Source organism: Pollicipes pollicipes, unplaced genomic scaffold (genome assembly GCF_011947565.3).
Source record: "Pollicipes pollicipes isolate AB1234 unplaced genomic scaffold, Ppol_2.1 Scaffold_6138;HRSCAF=7277_pilon_pilon_pilon, whole genome shotgun sequence".
NCBI classification, from domain to species: domain Eukaryota; kingdom Metazoa; phylum Arthropoda; class Thecostraca; order Pollicipedomorpha; family Pollicipedidae; genus Pollicipes; species Pollicipes pollicipes.
The window spans coordinates 4940840-4958601 of NW_023596818.1; the positions used below are offsets into that span (position 1 = coordinate 4940840).

The following is a 17762-nucleotide window of genomic DNA, read 5'->3' on the forward strand; positions in this document are numbered from 1 at the left end:
CCAAGACACCCATATGTGCTTGATCGCATAGGGATATTAACTCGACACCCCTGACAGCAAGATACGGGCTCGTCCGGGATTGAACCCGGGACCCTCTCGCACCCGAAGCGAGAATCATACCCCTAGACCAACGAGCCGGTGCTGAGAGCGATAAGGCCCCAATTGTGAGCCGTGCCGTTGCTTTGATATCATAAGGCGCACGGCTCGGCACAATGGCCACACCCATCGTCTCAGAAGGTTATGGTGTAGAGCACTTTGGCTACAGACTGGCCTTAGGGAGTATGTTTGTAGTAATCCGGCTTGGCCGTGACCACTGGGTTTGCATTGACGTGCAAACTGCAAATTATTTCTAGCGATGCATGTGGACGAGCCGTTAGCACGTAATACATGTTCCTTGAACAGAAATGCAATTCTGTAGATGTCAGTTGATTTCGTTCGGCACTTGAGGCTGTGCAATGTTTAGAGACAGAAACAGATTCGCGTCAAATGTTGTCTTCCAACCGATAGATTCCAATGATCCCCATCAAGAAAATCTAAAGCGTTTTTAGACAACGGGCTGGGGATGAAGTGACCACCTTATCTACTACCAAAAAACGCTTAATCCTCCATCAGCAATTACATGTATTCGCGAAAAGCCAGTAGTATCAGACTCATTCCTCGGATAAAAACCAGGAGAATGGAGATGTAGTTGGGTTAACCCAATGTATAACCCCAGTTACATTGGGTTATAATCGTATAAACCAACTTATCTCCATTCTCCTGGTTTTATCGGAGGAATGAAGGTAATGCTACTGTCTTATCTATGTGAATAATGTTCCTCAGTAATGCAGTGAACAACTTGCGTAATATATTCGCGACACTTAACCACCTGCAGTAGGGAATTTCGCTTGGCGGGATGCAATGGGTCCCTTCAAAGCACTCAGATATTCGATTTCAAATGCAGATGGGCTTGGCGCAGAAGCGCACAGAAAGGCTGATTTCGTTGATTTCGTCTGGCACCTGAGGCTGTGCAATGTTTTGAGAAAGAAACCGATTCACGGTCGAATTTTGTCTTCCAAACCGAAAGGTTCCAATGATCCCCATCAAGAAAACCTCAAGCGTTATTAAACGACGGGCTGGGTACTAAGCGGCCACATTATCTAATCACCAAAAAATGGGTAATACTCCATTAGCAATTGCATATATTCGCGACAATACAGTAGTCATCAGCCTCATTCCGCGGATAAAACCAGGAGAATAGACATATAGTTGGGTTAACGTAATGTATAACCCAACTATATATTGGGTTATAATCATATAACCCAACTATATCTCAACTCTCCTGGTTTTTATCGGAGGAATGAAGCTGATACTACTGTCTCATCTTTGTGAATAATGTTCCTCGCCAATGCACTGAACAACTTGCGTACTATGTTCGCGACCTTTAACCGCCTGCAGTCAGCGAATTTCGTTGGTGGGATGCATGGGTCCCTTCAAAGCATTCAGATAGTTCGATTTCCAAATGCATAGGGGGCGTTGCGTGGTGTGACGTGGCGCCGAAGCGCACAGAAGGCTGGTGTCGATTCTCGAGAAGTTGGGTGGGGGCGGACTTGGGGAACGATAGAAGTGGTCTGAAAAGGCAAGAAGAGGTGGAGGAGAAGGGAAAAAGGTGGCGTGGGTGACTGAGGAACTCCCAATTACAAACTTGACATGCGATCCAGTCCACGAAGCCATCTGCATCACCTTGGTTTTGCTGTTTGAAATCGCGTGTATGGCTGGTAGTTGTCTGACCCAGTCGCGGCCGGCGACTTCAACTGAACTCCCCTGCACAGGCCATTAACTGAGCACGTGTTTGTTTCTTGTTCGCGGCTAGGCACTGGGACGGGCTTCGCAGTTACCGACGGCGGCAGGCGTGTGATACTGCGCCGGCAATAGAGAAACTCGGCCGCGGGGCGGGTCCTGCTGCGACACAATCCTATGTGGGTGTGGCCAATGTGCGCAGAGCCATACACCATGCGATGTGAAAGTAACGGCACGGCCCAAGATTGGGACGTTATGGGATATAGTATCGGCTCGTTGGTCTAGGGGTATGATTCTCGCTTAGGGTGCGAGAGGTCCCGGGTTCAAATCCCGGACGAGCCCGGCTATTGCTGTCAGAGGAACTCGCGGGCGTAGAACATGCTCAAGGGTTCGTAGCTCTTGTCAGCTCTGAGATGTCTTCGCTTGATAGTGATGCAGGCTTTAACGCCGTCACAGGTGGGGGCATGGGCAGGCCATAGCGTCGGTAGGATTTCCCGAGCTTGAAGGCATCATCGCTTGATAATCCGATGTTGAAACGCGGTTCATTGCCACGAATCAGACCGTGTCTCGGCGGGAAGACCCAAGCCCGGTGTTAAAGCGTGTGTTCCGCATTTATATGAATTTACAAGCTGAGATAGTTACCTTGACAACTTTTTGGTATTGTTCACAATACTGTCCTTATGGCCTAAGCCTCTCTAGTTTCTGAGGTAAACGCTCGCAAAAAGTGGGAGATGTATATCGGGCAAGACACCCTGGCATTCATGACGTCATAGTAACGTCATTCAAATCCTGTCATTCTATAAGCCATGCGGCGATTAAGACAAAAAAAAAGTAATCGCTGAGGCATTTATGTCTGCCGTTCGTGAGCGCCATTCGCCATGGCGCATTGAGGAGCATATTTACCAGATAAAGAATTGTGCTGTCTTTAGCAGTCTGTTCTACTTAGAAAGTATACCAGCAGTCATAAGTGAGCTTGCTTCAAATCTGATGGTGTTACTATATCTTCAGATGTAAGCATGCCCTTTAAAGGGTGTAAGACATCAATGCTTTACATCGACGTGTCCAGTTTCGTAAACGGCTGGCAACGTCAATCAGTCTCTGCCGTGCTCTTGGTCCTGCCGAGGCCGACCCTTACCCACCCCCGGTCGATGGTGTGCCACTGAGGAGCCTGGTCAATCAAGCCGGCATGTTGTGTGTAGAGAGACCTACAATATGATAATGTATGATAATTTTTAACTCCTATATATATATATATATATATATGAATATATATATATATATATATATATATATATAAACGGCATTCCTGAGAAAGGTGATGATGCAACGACAATCCGCTGTTCCAACCAATTTTTCCCCGAAACAATAGATGCAGCTACCAACTAGACACAAGGAGAATATAGAGTTCACGACAAACAATCATGATGTTGTTAGGTCCTCCGATGAATTAATACATTTGTGCATTATTGTAATCATTATACACCTTGGTGTTCCCGGAACACATCGCTTTTCAGAGTTCATCTTGATCAACGTCAATCCTATATTGTTATCACCAGACCATCATCTTCAGCGTCCACTCCCCCAACCTTTCGGACTCGTGCACCAGGTAAAAGAACGTGGTTATTCCTTAATTAGAACAATGGAAAAATTTACGAATGATTATATGCTCTGTCGCCAAAAACAATCATATGCAGTGATGGACAGAACAGCTGTAAATCATCACTACAACAACTTCTAAACAACTTGAAATTGGAAGCCGACAATAACTTTTTTCCACTAGATTAGAGAACAAAATTAGTTAATACGCTACGACATGGAAACGCCTAAAATCACTGATAGAACTGTGAAGAGAGAGAGTGCAAAAAGGTGTCATACTCCCTTCAACCCTGGTCTTGAACTTTCTGGCAAAGACATGAGTTGGTTGGTTTTAATGAGTAACGTTGAAACATTAGACTATCAAGCGATGAGATCTCCAACTCACAAGATCTTCGCACCTTTGGGCCTGTTCGACACATACGCTCGCATGCCCCTGAAGTTAATAAGCGGGCTCGTCCGGTATTGGAACCCGGAACATCCCGCACCCCAAGCGAGAATCATGCTCATAGACGAACAAGCCGACACAAAGGACCATAACGTCCCAATTCTGGGCCGTGCCGTTACTTTACATCGTGCGGTGTAAGACTTCGAGCCCACTGGCTACATCCGCCATCGTCTCACAGGGTTATGGCGTAAAGCGCTGGCTACAGATTGACGTGAGGGAGCATAGCCCTAAAAGCATCAGCTTAGTTGTGGCGATGCATGTTGAGGAACCGTTACGACACAAGGCAGGACCAGAAAACAGGCAAAAGATAGGGCACGGTCTGACCGGTCACGTCCCGTCCGATGGGTGATGGAACCAGACGTGCTGCGCAGGGAGGGCAGGAGAGACGAGATCCTGTTTTTAACTGCTCTCTTTTCTTTTGCCAGTCTCATACCTTGCCTGTTCTCTTTCTGATCCCGTCCTCAGCACCTCTGCCCTTTACCCTGAGTCCTATGTCCTCCGTCTTGCCTCGTTGGCTGTCGTGCACACCCTTTCATTTTGTTCACCACGTCGTTTCACAATGCGCTCTCAAACACGCCCTCCTATCCTGTCCAGTCTCCGTCCATTTCTTATATCAGTTTTCGGGTTACAAACCTCTTGTTCCCCAAATGACGTCACTGGTAACCTTACACTGTGAGGTTATAAAATGATGCCGGATGCGGGTTGTGCGCTGGAAACCACCGCCTGTACAATTTAAAAGCAGCGGCGGGCCCAGAAGTGGGACGCTTATGGTGAAAATATTGGCTCGTTGGTCTAGAGGTATAATTCTCGCTTCGGGCGCGAGAGGTCCCGGGCTCAAATCCTGGATGAGCCCCGTTTTTGCCGTTAGGGATACCCGTTTGCTATTCTTATGCGTTCAAGCACATATGGGCGTGTTGGATTTCTTCGTTTCGCTAGGCCCTTTTCACACAAGCCTTGCTACGTGCCCGGTTCCTGCTGTTAGGGATACCCGCTTGCTATTCCTATGCGTTGAAGCACATATGGGTGTCTTGGATTTCTGCGTTTCGCTAGGGCCTTTTCACACAAGCCTTACTAAGTGCGGAACTAAGCAATTTTGTCGCGTGAAACCTGAAATACTCAAAACATCGGATTAGTTGCAACAGGGCCGTGATGTAAGGCCGCCTATAAAAACCTGCGTTTTCATCCCGGAGGCATTTTGCTTTCCCGTTGCGCATCTCTTCGTCATGCCACGTTTCGCTACTTTATTATTGGAAGACCAAATACGTTTAATGTTCATTATTTAGTAATTTAGTTTGAGTCGGTGAGTGGTTTAAAATTCACTAAGTTTAGGGAAGTAAGTTTAAGACTTGTCATCATTAAGTTGTATAACACCTTTAACGATAACATGGATGAATAAACAACGGTGGTTAATCTTTGAATCATGAATGAATCAATCTTACATCAACCTTGATAAACACAATTGCATGCTTCAAGCACCCGACTAGTGGCTCGCAAATCCTAAGCAGTTGAATAACATGCCGTTTTGTTCTTTCTCCGATCTCGCACTTCGTTCTGTGCTATTTTTGCTGTGCTACCCTCTCCCCAAACTCTTCTTTATCCCGTAAGTCTTGGGGTGCTGCCCTGTCCCAAGCTCTTCTTCATCCCGTTAGTCTTGGGGTGCTGCCCTGTCCCAGACTCCTCTTTATCCCGCTAGTCTTGGGGTGCTGCCCTGACCCAAGCTCCTCTTTATCCCGTTAGTCTTGGGGTGCTGCCCTGTCCCAAGCTTCTCTTTATCCCGTTAGTCTTGGGGTGCTGTACCAAACTCTTCTTTATCCCGTTAGTCTTGGGGTGCTGCCCTGTCCCAAGCTCTTCTTTATTCCGTTCCGCCATGTCCGTTCCCGCCACACCTTGCTCTGCCAGATCCTCCCGGTCCTTGGCAGCCTAGAGGGCAGGCAGCCCTGGTCTATCTGTCTAACGAAGTCACGCTGGCGTCCTACACATTGCCACACAGCTATCGACGCAAGTCAAACGGTCACGGCTAAGCTCTGTTCCTTACGGTATGCTCCCCGGCGGCCGTCTGTAGCCAGCGCACGTCACGAGCTTAAGCGACGGTGGATGTGGGCGATACACCGTCAACTGACGACCGCAACATGTGAACGTAATGCAGGGACTGAAATTGATATGTGAAAGTGAGGATTGTCGGCTCGTTGGTCTAGGGGTATGATTCTCGCTTTGGGTGCGAGAGGTCCCGGGTTCAAATCCCGGACGAGCCCAGTTATTGCTGTTGGAGAAACGCGCCTACGTTGAATAAGCCCGAGTAAGACAAACCTTGATGAGGTCGCATGTGTCTTCGCGTGGATGGTCCGGCGTTTTGACGGTTGTCATTGCAACACACCATGCCATGCGCCCTCGCTTCAGGCAGTGTAACAGGCAATATGCTGCTCGTTTTGTACTTTTCACTTATTGTTGTTCTGTCCCATAGATCGAACTCACAGTGACGAGGCACGGAATGGCCCGGAAACCCATATGTCCTTTAACGCTTTGAATTTGTATGCGGGCATCTTCTTTATAAGAGCCAATCGCACAGTGCATACCTGTCCCATGCCAATGAGGCGGGGTAAATAACACTGCCTCTCGGAAGACCTGGGCGCGCCCCTGTGCGTGCGCAGTGCGTGAGCTCGCGCAGAGGCGATGAACGGTGTTCGGGTGGTGAAGAACGGCTACTTCACCTAAAAATTCGGAGCAAGTCCCAAAGATTTTGATACAACTGTTCACACGGATCAAACATTCGCATCTGTTTCACCACCAATGAAGCTGCAGAGGTTGTCGAGGGTGTCATCTCCTATTAACCATGATCTTGAGTTTTCCGGCAGAAGACATCGGCCTGGTTGGTTGCCATAAATAGCGCTAAAGCGTGTGTTACTATCAAGCGCATGCATCCCCGAACTTACAAGACATGCGCACTCTTGGGCATGTTCGACGCAGGCGAGTACCGGGCTCGGGCTCGTTAATAAGCGGGCGCGTCCGGGATTTGAACCCGGGACCTCTCGTACCCTAAGCGAGAATCATACCCCTAGACCAACGAGCCGATAGCGTGGTCCAAAACGTCCCAATTCTGGGCCGTGTCGTTATTTTTACATCACACGGTGTACGGCTCCGAGCACACTAGCCACACCCACACAGGATTGTGTCGCAGCAGGACCCGCCCCGCGGCCGAGTTTCTCTGTTGCCGGCGCAGTATCACACGCCTGCCACCGCCGGTCACTGTGAAGCCCGTCCCAGTGCCTACCTACCCGCGAACAGGAAACAAACTCGAGTTCAGTTAGTGGCCTGTGCCGGGGAGTTCAGTTGAAATCGCCGGCGACGACAGGGTCCGAAACCTGCCAGTCATACACGCGATTTCAAACAGGAAAACTAAGGTGGTGCAAATAACTTTGTGGACTGGAGCATATATTACTTTGGTGACTGGGAGTTTCTCTGTTACGTACACCACTTTTTCCTTTCTCCTCTCTTTCTCTCTTCTTACCTTTCCGCCCACTGCCTTTGTTCCCCGAGTGCCCCTCCCCCCCCGCCGAACTCCCCGAATCAACAACAGGCTGTGCTGGGAGCCGTACACCATGCAATGTGAAAGAAATGGCGCAGCTCAAAATAGGCGCGCTGTCCGGTCTGTCGCTGGCTCGTTGGTCTAGGGGTATGATTCTCGCTTCGGGTGCGAGAGGTCCCGGGTTCAAATCCCGGACGAGCCCGGTTATTGCTGTCAGAGGTACTCGCACACATCGGATGAGCGATAGCGTGAATAGGACTTACGATTTTAAAGGTATCATCGCTTGATAATACGATGTTTAAACGCGGTTCATTGGAACCAACCAGACCATGTCTCGGCCGGAAGAGTCAAAACCCTGTGTTAAATGGTGTGATTCATAGCTATCTGACGTTTTGAACTGAGATAGCCATCTTGAAGACCTTACGGTATCGTTCACATTACTTTCATTCTTATGGCCTGTGCCTCTAGCTTCTGAACTAAACGCCCGCGAAAATTGGGAAACGCATGTGGGGCAAGTCACCTTAGCATCCATGGCGTTATAACAACGTCATTAGGCACCTTGGCATTCGTGACATCATAATAATGCCATTCAAATCCTGTCATTCCATAAGCCATACGGCGGTTAAGGCCAAGAAACATTTAATTGCCGAGGCATTGATGTCTGCCATTCGTGAGCGCCATTCTATATGAAACGACCGCCAGTCAGCTGTCAATGAATGTTGTGAAAGGTGCGATGGCGTAACCAACCATGACGCAATGAGAAGCACATTTATCAGCTAGAGAACTGTGCTGTCTGTAAAAGTCCTTTTCACTTAGAAAACGTACCAAGTGTTATAAGTGAGCTTGTTTGATCATATCTGATGGTTGTTTCCATATATACAGATGTGAAACATCCCTTTTAAAGGGGCATGACATTAATACTTTGCATCGACGTGTCCAAGCTCGTAAACGGTTGACGACCAGCCTTGGTGATGCCCTTGGTCGTGCCGAGGCCGACCTATGTCCACTGCCGGTCGATGGTGTGCCGTTGAGGAGTCCGGTCAATGCCAGGCTCCTCAGCGGCACGCAGCCGCACGGCATCCTCCTCCTTTTCCGGAAGTGCAGGGTGCTGCAGTTCTTCAGTTCTCAAATATCGCATAGACTTGCCTATTTACTTCGCCTTTCGGACTCATGTACCAGGTAAAAGAACGTGGTTAGTCCTTTATTTAGGCGATGGAAAAGATTTGCAAATAATTATATACTCCGTCGCCAAACACAACTATATGCATTGGCAGACAGCGCAACTGTAAATCCTCACTACAACAACTTTTAATCAACTGGAAATTGGGAACCGACAATAACTTTCTTTCCACTAGATAAGAGAATAAAATCAATGCGATTCCAAATGGAAACGGCTAAAATCATTGAAAGAATTAAACACGAAAGAGACAACGTAATAATCATGATGACTGCGGGCAGTCGTTTAGTCGATATATGTGTACACACCGAACGAATCCGAGTTAAAAAAAACTTTGCATATTATTTTGACCAAACAGACTGTCCCAACCTTTGGTAGTATTTATAACAAAACCATTTTGACGCATTAGTGTGCTACAAAGATTAAAAACAATCAGGTTAGAACAAGGAGAGTAAATCAAATCCATTACTTTCATAGCGAAGTAGGGAGCCCAATGACATTCATTCCACAATAGCGGCTACCGAAGGATCTTGATGCAACCGTTCTCATCGATCAAATATTACGCGTTCGATTTAACAAGAGCGAAAAGTGCAAAAAGGTGTCATACTCGCATTAACCCAGGTCTTGAGCATTCTGGCAAAAAAAAACATGAATTGGTTGGTTTCAACGACTAATGTTGAAACATTAGACTATCAAGCAAAGATATCTCCAACTCACAAGATCTTAGCATCTTTGGGCCTGTTCGACGCATGCAATCGCACACCCCTGAAGTTAATAAGCGGGCTCACCCGAAATTTGAACCCCGGACCTCTCCAGCTGCGATCCCTATGCGTTCAAGCACATATGGGTGTCTTGGACCTTCGCGTCGCGCCAGACGCTTTTCACCCAAGCATCACTAAGCACGGAGCTGACGAGCCTCACCGTATGAAACTTGAAACGCTCCAAACATCGGATTAGCTGCAACAGGGCCATGATGTGTGATCGGCTCTAAAAAATCTGCGTTTTCATCCCGGTGGCATTTTTGCTTAGTCGTTAGATGTCTATTCGTCATATCACGTTTCGCTACTTTATTATTGGAAATCGTAAAGCCAAATGCGTTTAGTTTTGATTCCTTTGTTATTTTTTTAGTCCCAGAGTTGTGCAAACTTCACCAATTTTAGGACAGCAGGTTTTGGGTTTATTATCATGGAGTCCAATAACACATTTAATGATGATATGGATAAATCAACAATGGTGATTCGCATTTGAACTGAACCAACCTTGTTTTATGCTGAACACAGTTTGTGCTTCAAACACCCGACTAATGCCCCGCAAAGCCTAAGCAGTCGAATAGCATGCCGTTTTGTTCTTTCTCCAATCCCGCACTATATCCTGTGCCAATCTTTGTGCTGTCCTGTCCCGAAGGTCTTCTTTATCCCGGTCCGTCATATCTGTTCCCGCCACACCTTGCTTTGTCAAATCCCCTTGTTCTTTGACGGGCTAGAGGGCAGACAGCCCTAGTCTGTATTTGTCTAACGAAGTCACGCGGGCGTCCCACGTATTGTCATACAGTTTTCGACACAAGTCGAAGGTTTTGGGGAAGCTCCGCTGCCTGCGCTGTGCTCCCCGGGGGCAGTCTGTAACCAGGGCACCTCACGAGCTTGTGCGACGGTGGATGTGGCCAGTGCACCGGCAGCGGTTGCGTGCAGGATGTGAACGTAATGCAGGGAGCGCAATTGGGATGTGAAAGCCAGCATTGTCGGCTCGTTGGTCTAGGGGTATGATTCTCGCTTTGGGTGCGAGAGATCCCGGGTTCAAATCCCGGACGGGCCCGGTTCTTGATGTAAGAGGAACACGCCCTTGTTAAATAAGCCCGAGTAAGACAAGGATTTGTGAGTTCGAATGTATCTTCGCGTGATGGTCCGGTGTCTCAACGGTAGTTATTGCAACAAACCATCTCATGCGCTCTGGCTTCCGGCAGTGTAACAGGCAGCATGCTTTCTTGCTTTGTATTTTTCACTTATTGTTGTTCTGTCACATGGATCAAACTCACAGTGACGAGGCACAGAGTGGCCCAGACACCCATATCTCCTTCAACGCTTTGAATTTGTATGCCGAAATCTTTGACAATAACCGGGCGTGTCTGGATTTGAGCCCGGGACCTCTCGCGCTCCAAGCGCGAATCACACAGTGCGTACCTGGCCGGGGCCAATGAGGCGGGGTAAATGCCTCTGCCTCTCGGAAGACCGGGGCGTTCTCCTGTGCTTCCACAATGCGTGTGTTCGCGCAGAGGCGATGAGCGGTGTTCGGGTGGTGAAAAGCGGCTACGTCACCTAAAAATTCGGAGCAAATCGGAAGTATTTTGATACAACTGTCCTCACGGATCAAACTTTTGCGTCTGAATCACCACTGGTGAAAACTGCGAAAGGTGTCATTCTCCCGTTAGCCATAATCTTGAGTCATTCTCCCGTTAACCATAATCTTGAGTTTTCCGGCAGAACACATGGGTTGGTTGGTTGCAATAATTGGCGTTAAAGCATGTATAGCTATCAAGCGAAGGCATCTCCGAACTTACAAGAACTGCACACACTTGGGCATTTTTGACGCAGGCGAGTACCGGGCTCGGGCTCGTTAATAAGCGGGCTCGTCCGGGATTTGACCCCGGGACCTCTCGCACCCTAAGCAAGAATCATACCCCTAGACCAACGAGCCGATAACGTAGCCTAAAACGTCCCAATTCTGACCCGCGCCGTTACTTTCACATTGTGCGACGTATGGTTCCGAGCACCCTGGCCACACCCACATAGAATTGTGTCGCAGCAGGACCCGCCCCGCGGCCGAGTTTCTCTGTTGCCGGCGCAGTATCACACGCCTGCCGCTGCCGGTAACTGCGAAGCCCACTCCCGTGCCTACCTGCGAACAAGAAACAAACTCGAGTTCAGTTAGTGGCCTGTGCCGGGGAGTTCAGTTGAAATCGCCGGCCACGACAGGGTCCGACACCTGTCAGTCATACACGCGATTTCAAACAGGAAAACTAAAGTGATGCAGATAACTTTGTGGACTGGAGCGTATATTACTTTGGTGATTGAGAGTTTCTCCGTCAAATTGAAAATTGAAAGTAAGACGTGGCTCAGAATTGGGGTAATTGGGATTTTGATGACATTGTCGGCTCGTTGGTCTAGGGGTATGATTCTCGCTTCGGGTGCGAGAGGTCCCGGGTTCAAATCCCGGACGAGCCCGGTTATTGCTGTCAGAGGTACTCGCACACATCGGATGAGCGATAGCGTGAGTAGGACTTACGAGTTCAAAGGTATCATCGCTCGATGATACAATGTTTAAACGCGGTTCATTGGAGCCAACCAGACCATGTCTCGGCCTGAAGACTCAAAATCCAGTGATAAATGGTGTGATCCATAACTATCTGACGCTTTGAACTGAGATAGCCATCTTGAAGGCCTTACGGTATTGTTCACATTACTGCCGTTCTTACGGCCTGTGCCTCTCTAGCTTCTGAACTAAACGCCTGCGAAAATTGGGAAACGCATATGGGGCAAGTCACCTTAGCATCCATGGCGTTATAACAACGTCATTAGGCACCTTGGCATTCGTGACAGCAAAATAATATCATTTAAATCCTGTCATTCCATATGCCATACGGCGATTAAAGCCAAGGAGCATCAAATCGCCGAGGCATTTATGTCTGCCATTCGTGAGCGCCATTCTATATGAAACGGCCGCCAGTCAGCTGTCAATGAATGTTGTGAAAGGTACGATGGCGCAACCAACCACGACGCAATGAGAAGCACATTTGCCAGATAGAGAACTGCGCTGTCTTTAAAAGTCCTTTTCACTTAGAAAGCATACCAATCGTTACAAGTGAGCTCGTCTGATCATATCTGATGGTTGTTTCCATATATTTAGATGTGAAACATCCCCTTTAAATGGGGGATGACATCAATGCTTTGCATAGACGTGTCCAAGTTTCGTAAACGGCTGACAACGTCGACCAGCCTTGGCCGTGCTCTTGGTCGTGCCGAGGCCGACCCTTACCCACTCCCGGTCGGTGGTGTGCCGCTGAGGAGTCCGGTCAATGCCGGGTCAAGCCTGCATGTTGTGGGCCTGCGGACTCACGAGGGACAGCTCTAGCCTGGACACGATATATATATATATATATAATATATATATCATATATATAGTATATACACAAATATTATAATATATATATATATATATACACATATAGAGAGAAAGGGAGACATATATCTATATATATATACATATAGAGAGAAAGATAGATATATCATATAATATATATATATATATTATATATATATATATATATATATATATATATATATATTATAAACAGGATTACTGAAATAGGTGATAATGCAACGAGAATCCGCTGTTCCAACCAATCTTGCGCCAAAACAATAGCTGCAACTACCACCTACACAAGGGAATATAGAGCTCACGACAATCATGATATTGTTTGGTTTTCCGATGAATTAATGCAGTCTGTGCATTGTTATAATCATTATACGTTTTGGTGTTCCCGGAACACATCGCTTTTCAGAGTTCATCTTGATCAACGTCAATGTTGCATTGTTATCACCAGATCATCATCTTCAGCGTCCACTCCCTCAACCTTAGTACGTGTTTTACAGGCGCTCTCTGACAGGCGGAACTAATCACAAGCTATGCACTTTTTGCTCTCTCCAAGTGGAGACACTGTATCATCTGTTCTGGAAGTGAAGGGCGATGCAATTCTTCAGTTCAAAAACTTCGCATACACTTGGTTATTCACTTTGCCTTTCGGACTCGCGTACCAGGTGAAAGAACGTGGTTAAAGCTTAATTTGGGCGATGGAAAAATTTAAAAATAATATATACTCCGTCGCCAAAAGCAACCATATGCAGTGATACACAGCATAGCTGTAAATCATCACTACAACAACTTTAAAGCGACTTGAAATTGGAAGGCGACAATAACTTTCTTTCCACTAGATTAGAGAACAAATCAATTAATACGATACCAAATGGATACGCCTGAAATCACTGACAGAACTGTGAAGAGGGAAACAAGTGCAAACAGGTGTCATACTCCCTTTAACCCTGGTCTTCAGTTTTCCGGCAACGACATGAGTTGGTTGGTCTTAATGACTAACGTTGAAACATTAGACTATCAAGCGATGATATTTCCAACTCACAAGATCTTCGCACCTTTGGGCCTGTTCGACACATGCACTCGCATGCCCCTGAAGTTGAAAAGCGGGCTCGTCCGGGATTTGAACCCGGGACCTCTCGCACCCTAAGCGAGAATCACGCTCATAGACGAACAAGGCGACAGAAAAGATCACAACGTCCCAATTCTGGGCCGCGCCGTTACTGTGACATCGTGCGGTGTACGGCTTTGAACCCACTGGTCACATCCACCATCGTGTCACAGGGTTATGGCGTAAAGCGCTGGCTGCAGACTGTCGTGAGGGAGCATAGCCCTAAAAGCATCAGCTTATTTGTGGCGATACATATTGAGCAACCGTTACGACACAAGGCGGGACCAGAAAAAGGCAAAAGATAGGGCACAGCCTGACCGGTCACGTCCCGTCCGGTGGGTGATGGAAACAGACGGGCTGACAGGGAGGGCAGGAGAGACGAGATACTGTTTTAATTGATCTTTTCTTTTGCCAGTCTCATACCTTGCCCTTTCTCTTTCTTATCCAGTCGTCAGCACTTGGGCCTCTGCCCTTTACCCCAAGTCCTATGACCTCTGTCTTGCCTTGTCGGCTGTCGTGCACACCCTTTCATTTTGTCCTGCACGGCGTTTCTACAATGCGTCTCAGTCGTGTACTTCTATTCTGTCCTGTCGCAGTCCATACTCTACATCAGTTTCGGGGTTACCAATGTGTTGGTCTCCAAATGACGTCACTAAAAGCCTTTCACTGTGAGCTGACAAATGATGCTGGATGCGGATGTGTGCTGGAAACCGTCGCCTGTACCATTTAGAAGCAGCGGTGCGGCCCAGAACTGGGAGGCCTGAAGCGATTTGTCGGCTCGTTGGTATAGGGGTATAATTCTCGCTTCGGGTGTGAGAGGTCTCAGGCTCAAATCCCGGACAAGCCCTGGATCTTGCTGTCAGGGTACACGCTTGCTTTCCCTATGCGTTCAGCCTATATGGGCTGGACTTGGCTTGGACTTCCTCGCCTCGCCGGGCGCTTTTCACACAAGCATTACTAAGCACGGAACTAACCAACCTCGCGGCAGGAAGCTTGAAATACCCCTAAACATGGGATTAGCTGCAACAGGGCCACGATGTGTGGTCGATTATAAAAAACCTGTGTTTTCATCCCGGTGGCGTTTTTGCTTTGTCGTAGTAGATATCTCTTTCTCATGTCACGTTTCGCTGCTTTATTATTGGAAGTCGTAGGACCCGAATACGTTTAGTTTTGATTCATTAGTTACTTTTTCTTTGAGTCGCTGCGAGTGGTGCAATCTCACTAATTTTGGGACAGCAAGTTTTGGATTTATCACCATTGAGTCCAATGACACTTTTAATGATGATATGGATGAATGAACAATGGTGATTATTTTTTAATGAATCGACATTGTTTTGTTGTGAACACATCTGACGGCTTCAAGCACACGACTAAAAAGCTCGCAAATCCAAGCGGTCGAATAGCACGCCGTTTTGTTATTTCTCCAATCCCGTATTTTCTGTCCTATTCCTTGTGCTGCCCTGTCCACAAGCTCTTCTGTACCCCGTTACGTCATGTTCGTTCGTGCCACTCCTGGCTCTGCCACGGACCCCTGTTCTTTGGCAGGCTAGAGGGCCAGACTGCTCTGATGTATCTGTCTAATGAATTCATACGGGTGTCCCACACTTTGCCCATACAGTTATCACCACAAGTCCAACGGTCATGGCGAGGCTCCGCTCCCTGTGCTATGCTCCCCGGCGGCAGTCTGTAGCCAGCGCATGTCACGAGCTTGTGCGACGGTGGATGTGGCCAGTGCACTGTCAACTGATGCCTGTAAGATGTAAACGTAATGCAGGGACCGGAATTTGAATGTGAAATTGAGTATTGTCGGCTCGTTGGTCTAGGGGTATGATTCTCGCTTTGGGTGCGAGAGGTCCCGGGTTCAAATCCCGGACTGAGCCCGGTGATTGGTATAAGATGAACGATATTGTGTCGAAAAAGCTCCGAACGTGAGAAGGGCGTATGGGTTCGGATACCTCATCGCGTTATGGCTCAGTGCTTCAACGGTAGTCGTTTCACCCAATCAACTCATGCCGCCTGACTTCAGGCAGTGTAACAGACAAGATGCCGCATGTTTTGTACCCTCTCAATTATTGTCGTTCCGTCACATAGACCGAACTCACAGTGACGAGGCGCAGCATGGCCCAGAAGCCCATATGTCCTTCAACGCTTTTAATTTGCATGCGGGCATCTTTGACATCAATAACTGGGCTCGTCCGGGCTTGAAACCAGGGACCTCTCGTACCCCAAGCGCAAATCACACAGTGCATACCTAGCCCTTGCAAATGAGGCAGAGTAGATACTACTGGCTCTCAGAAGACCTGGGCGCCCCCATGTGCGTGCGCAGTGCGTGTGCTCGCGCGCAGGCGATGGGTGGTGTTCGGCTGGTGAAGAACAGCTACTTCACCCAAAAATCCGGGGAAGGTCCGAAAGATTCTGATGCAACTGTTCTTAGGGATCAAACTTTTGCGTTTGATTTACCACTAGTGAAAATTGCGGAAGGTGTCATTCTCCTGTTAACCATAATCTTGAATTTGCCGGCAGAAGACATGGGTTGGTTGGTTGCAATAACTAGCGTTTAAAGCATGTATCATTATCAAGCGAAGGCATCTCCGAACATACAAGACCTGCACACCCTTGGGCATGTTCTACGTAGGCGAGTACCGGGCTCGGGCTCGTTAATAAGCGGGCTCGTCCGGGATTTGAACCCGGGACCCTCTCGCACCCTAAGCGAGAATCATACCCCTAGACCAACGAGCCGATAACGTGACATAAACGTCCCAATTCTGGGCCGCGCTGTTACTTTCACATCGCCACGGTGTATGGCTCTGAGCACACTTGCCACACCCACATAGGATGTGTCGCAGCAGGATCCGCCCCGCCGGCCGCCGAGTTTCTCTGTTGCCGGCGCAGTATCACACGCCTGCCGCCACCGGTAACTGCGAAGCCCCCCCCCCCCGTGCCTTACCCGCGGAACAAGAAACAACACGAACTCAGTTAGTGGCCTGTGCCGGGGAGTTCAGTTGAATCGCCGGCCCGCGACAAGTGTCCGACACCCTACCGGTCATACACGCGATTTCAATCAGCAAAAACAAGGTGATGCAGATGACTTCGTGGAACTGGAACGTATATGATTAGGTTAATTGGGAGTTTTTTCCGTCACTACGCCATCTTTTTCCTTTCTCCTCCCCCTCTTTTTGCCTTTCCGCCCACTTCCTCCTATCACCGAGTCCGCCCCCGCCAAACTTCTCGAGAATCGACAACCAGACCTCTATTGCGCTTGTGTCGCGTCACGCCACGCCACGCCCACTGTGCATTTGAAAATCGAATATCTGAGTGCTTTAAAGAGACCCATTGCATCCCGCCAGGCGAAATTTGCTGACTGCAGGTGGTTAAGTGTCGCGAATATATTACGCAAGTTGTTCAGTGCATTAGCATGGAACGTTATTCACATAGATAAGACAGTGGTATTAGCCTCATTCTTCCCATAAAAACAGGAGAATGAAGATATAGTTGGGTTATACGATTATAACCCAGTGAATACTTTGGTTATACATGGGTTAACCCAACTATATCTCCTTTCTCCTGGTTTTATCCTAGGAATGAGGCCTAATACTTCTGTCTTATCGTGAAAATATGTTACTGCTGATGGAGAGCATTAAGGGATCGTGCTGATTAGATATTGTGGTCACTTAATCCCCAGCCCGTCGTCTAAAAACGCTTTAGTTTTTCTTGACGGGGATCACTGGAACCTTCGGATTTGGAAAACAGAGTGCGACGTGAATCGGTTTATGTTACCAAAGATTGCACAGCCCTAATAGTGCCTAACGAAGCCAATCGACATCTACAGAATTGCAATTCCGCTCAACGAACATGCATTCCGCGCTAGCGGTTCCCTCCACATGCACTGCCAGAACAATTTACAGCTTGCACATCAATACAATCCCAATGGTCACGGCTAAGCTCAGTTACCAGGGCCATGTTCCCTAAGGACAGTCTGTAGATAAAT

At 47.9% G+C, this 17762-nt stretch overlaps 6 non-coding genes across 6 annotated transcripts; all 6 read left to right on the forward strand.

Moving 5' to 3' along the window:
- Window positions 1-2049: 2049 nt before the first annotated feature.
- On the forward strand, window positions 2050-2121 carry TRNAP-AGG (transfer RNA proline (anticodon AGG)). Its single transcript has one exon. It is a non-coding gene; the product is annotated as a tRNA-Pro (tRNA).
- A 3879-nt stretch (window positions 2122-6000) lies between these two features.
- On the forward strand, window positions 6001-6072 carry TRNAP-UGG (transfer RNA proline (anticodon UGG)). Its single transcript has one exon. It is a non-coding gene; the product is annotated as a tRNA-Pro (tRNA).
- A 1401-nt stretch (window positions 6073-7473) lies between these two features.
- Window positions 7474-7545, forward strand: TRNAP-CGG (transfer RNA proline (anticodon CGG)). Its single transcript has one exon. It is a non-coding gene; the product is annotated as a tRNA-Pro (tRNA).
- A 2715-nt stretch (window positions 7546-10260) lies between these two features.
- On the forward strand, window positions 10261-10332 carry TRNAP-UGG (transfer RNA proline (anticodon UGG)). The gene has a single exon. It is a non-coding gene; the product is annotated as a tRNA-Pro (tRNA).
- Window positions 10333-11666: 1334 nt separating this feature from the next.
- On the forward strand, window positions 11667-11738 carry TRNAP-CGG (transfer RNA proline (anticodon CGG)). Its single transcript has one exon. It is a non-coding gene; the product is annotated as a tRNA-Pro (tRNA).
- A 3844-nt stretch (window positions 11739-15582) lies between these two features.
- Window positions 15583-15655, forward strand: TRNAP-UGG (transfer RNA proline (anticodon UGG)). The gene has a single exon. It is a non-coding gene; the product is annotated as a tRNA-Pro (tRNA).
- The last annotated feature ends 2107 nt before the right edge of the window (window positions 15656-17762 follow it).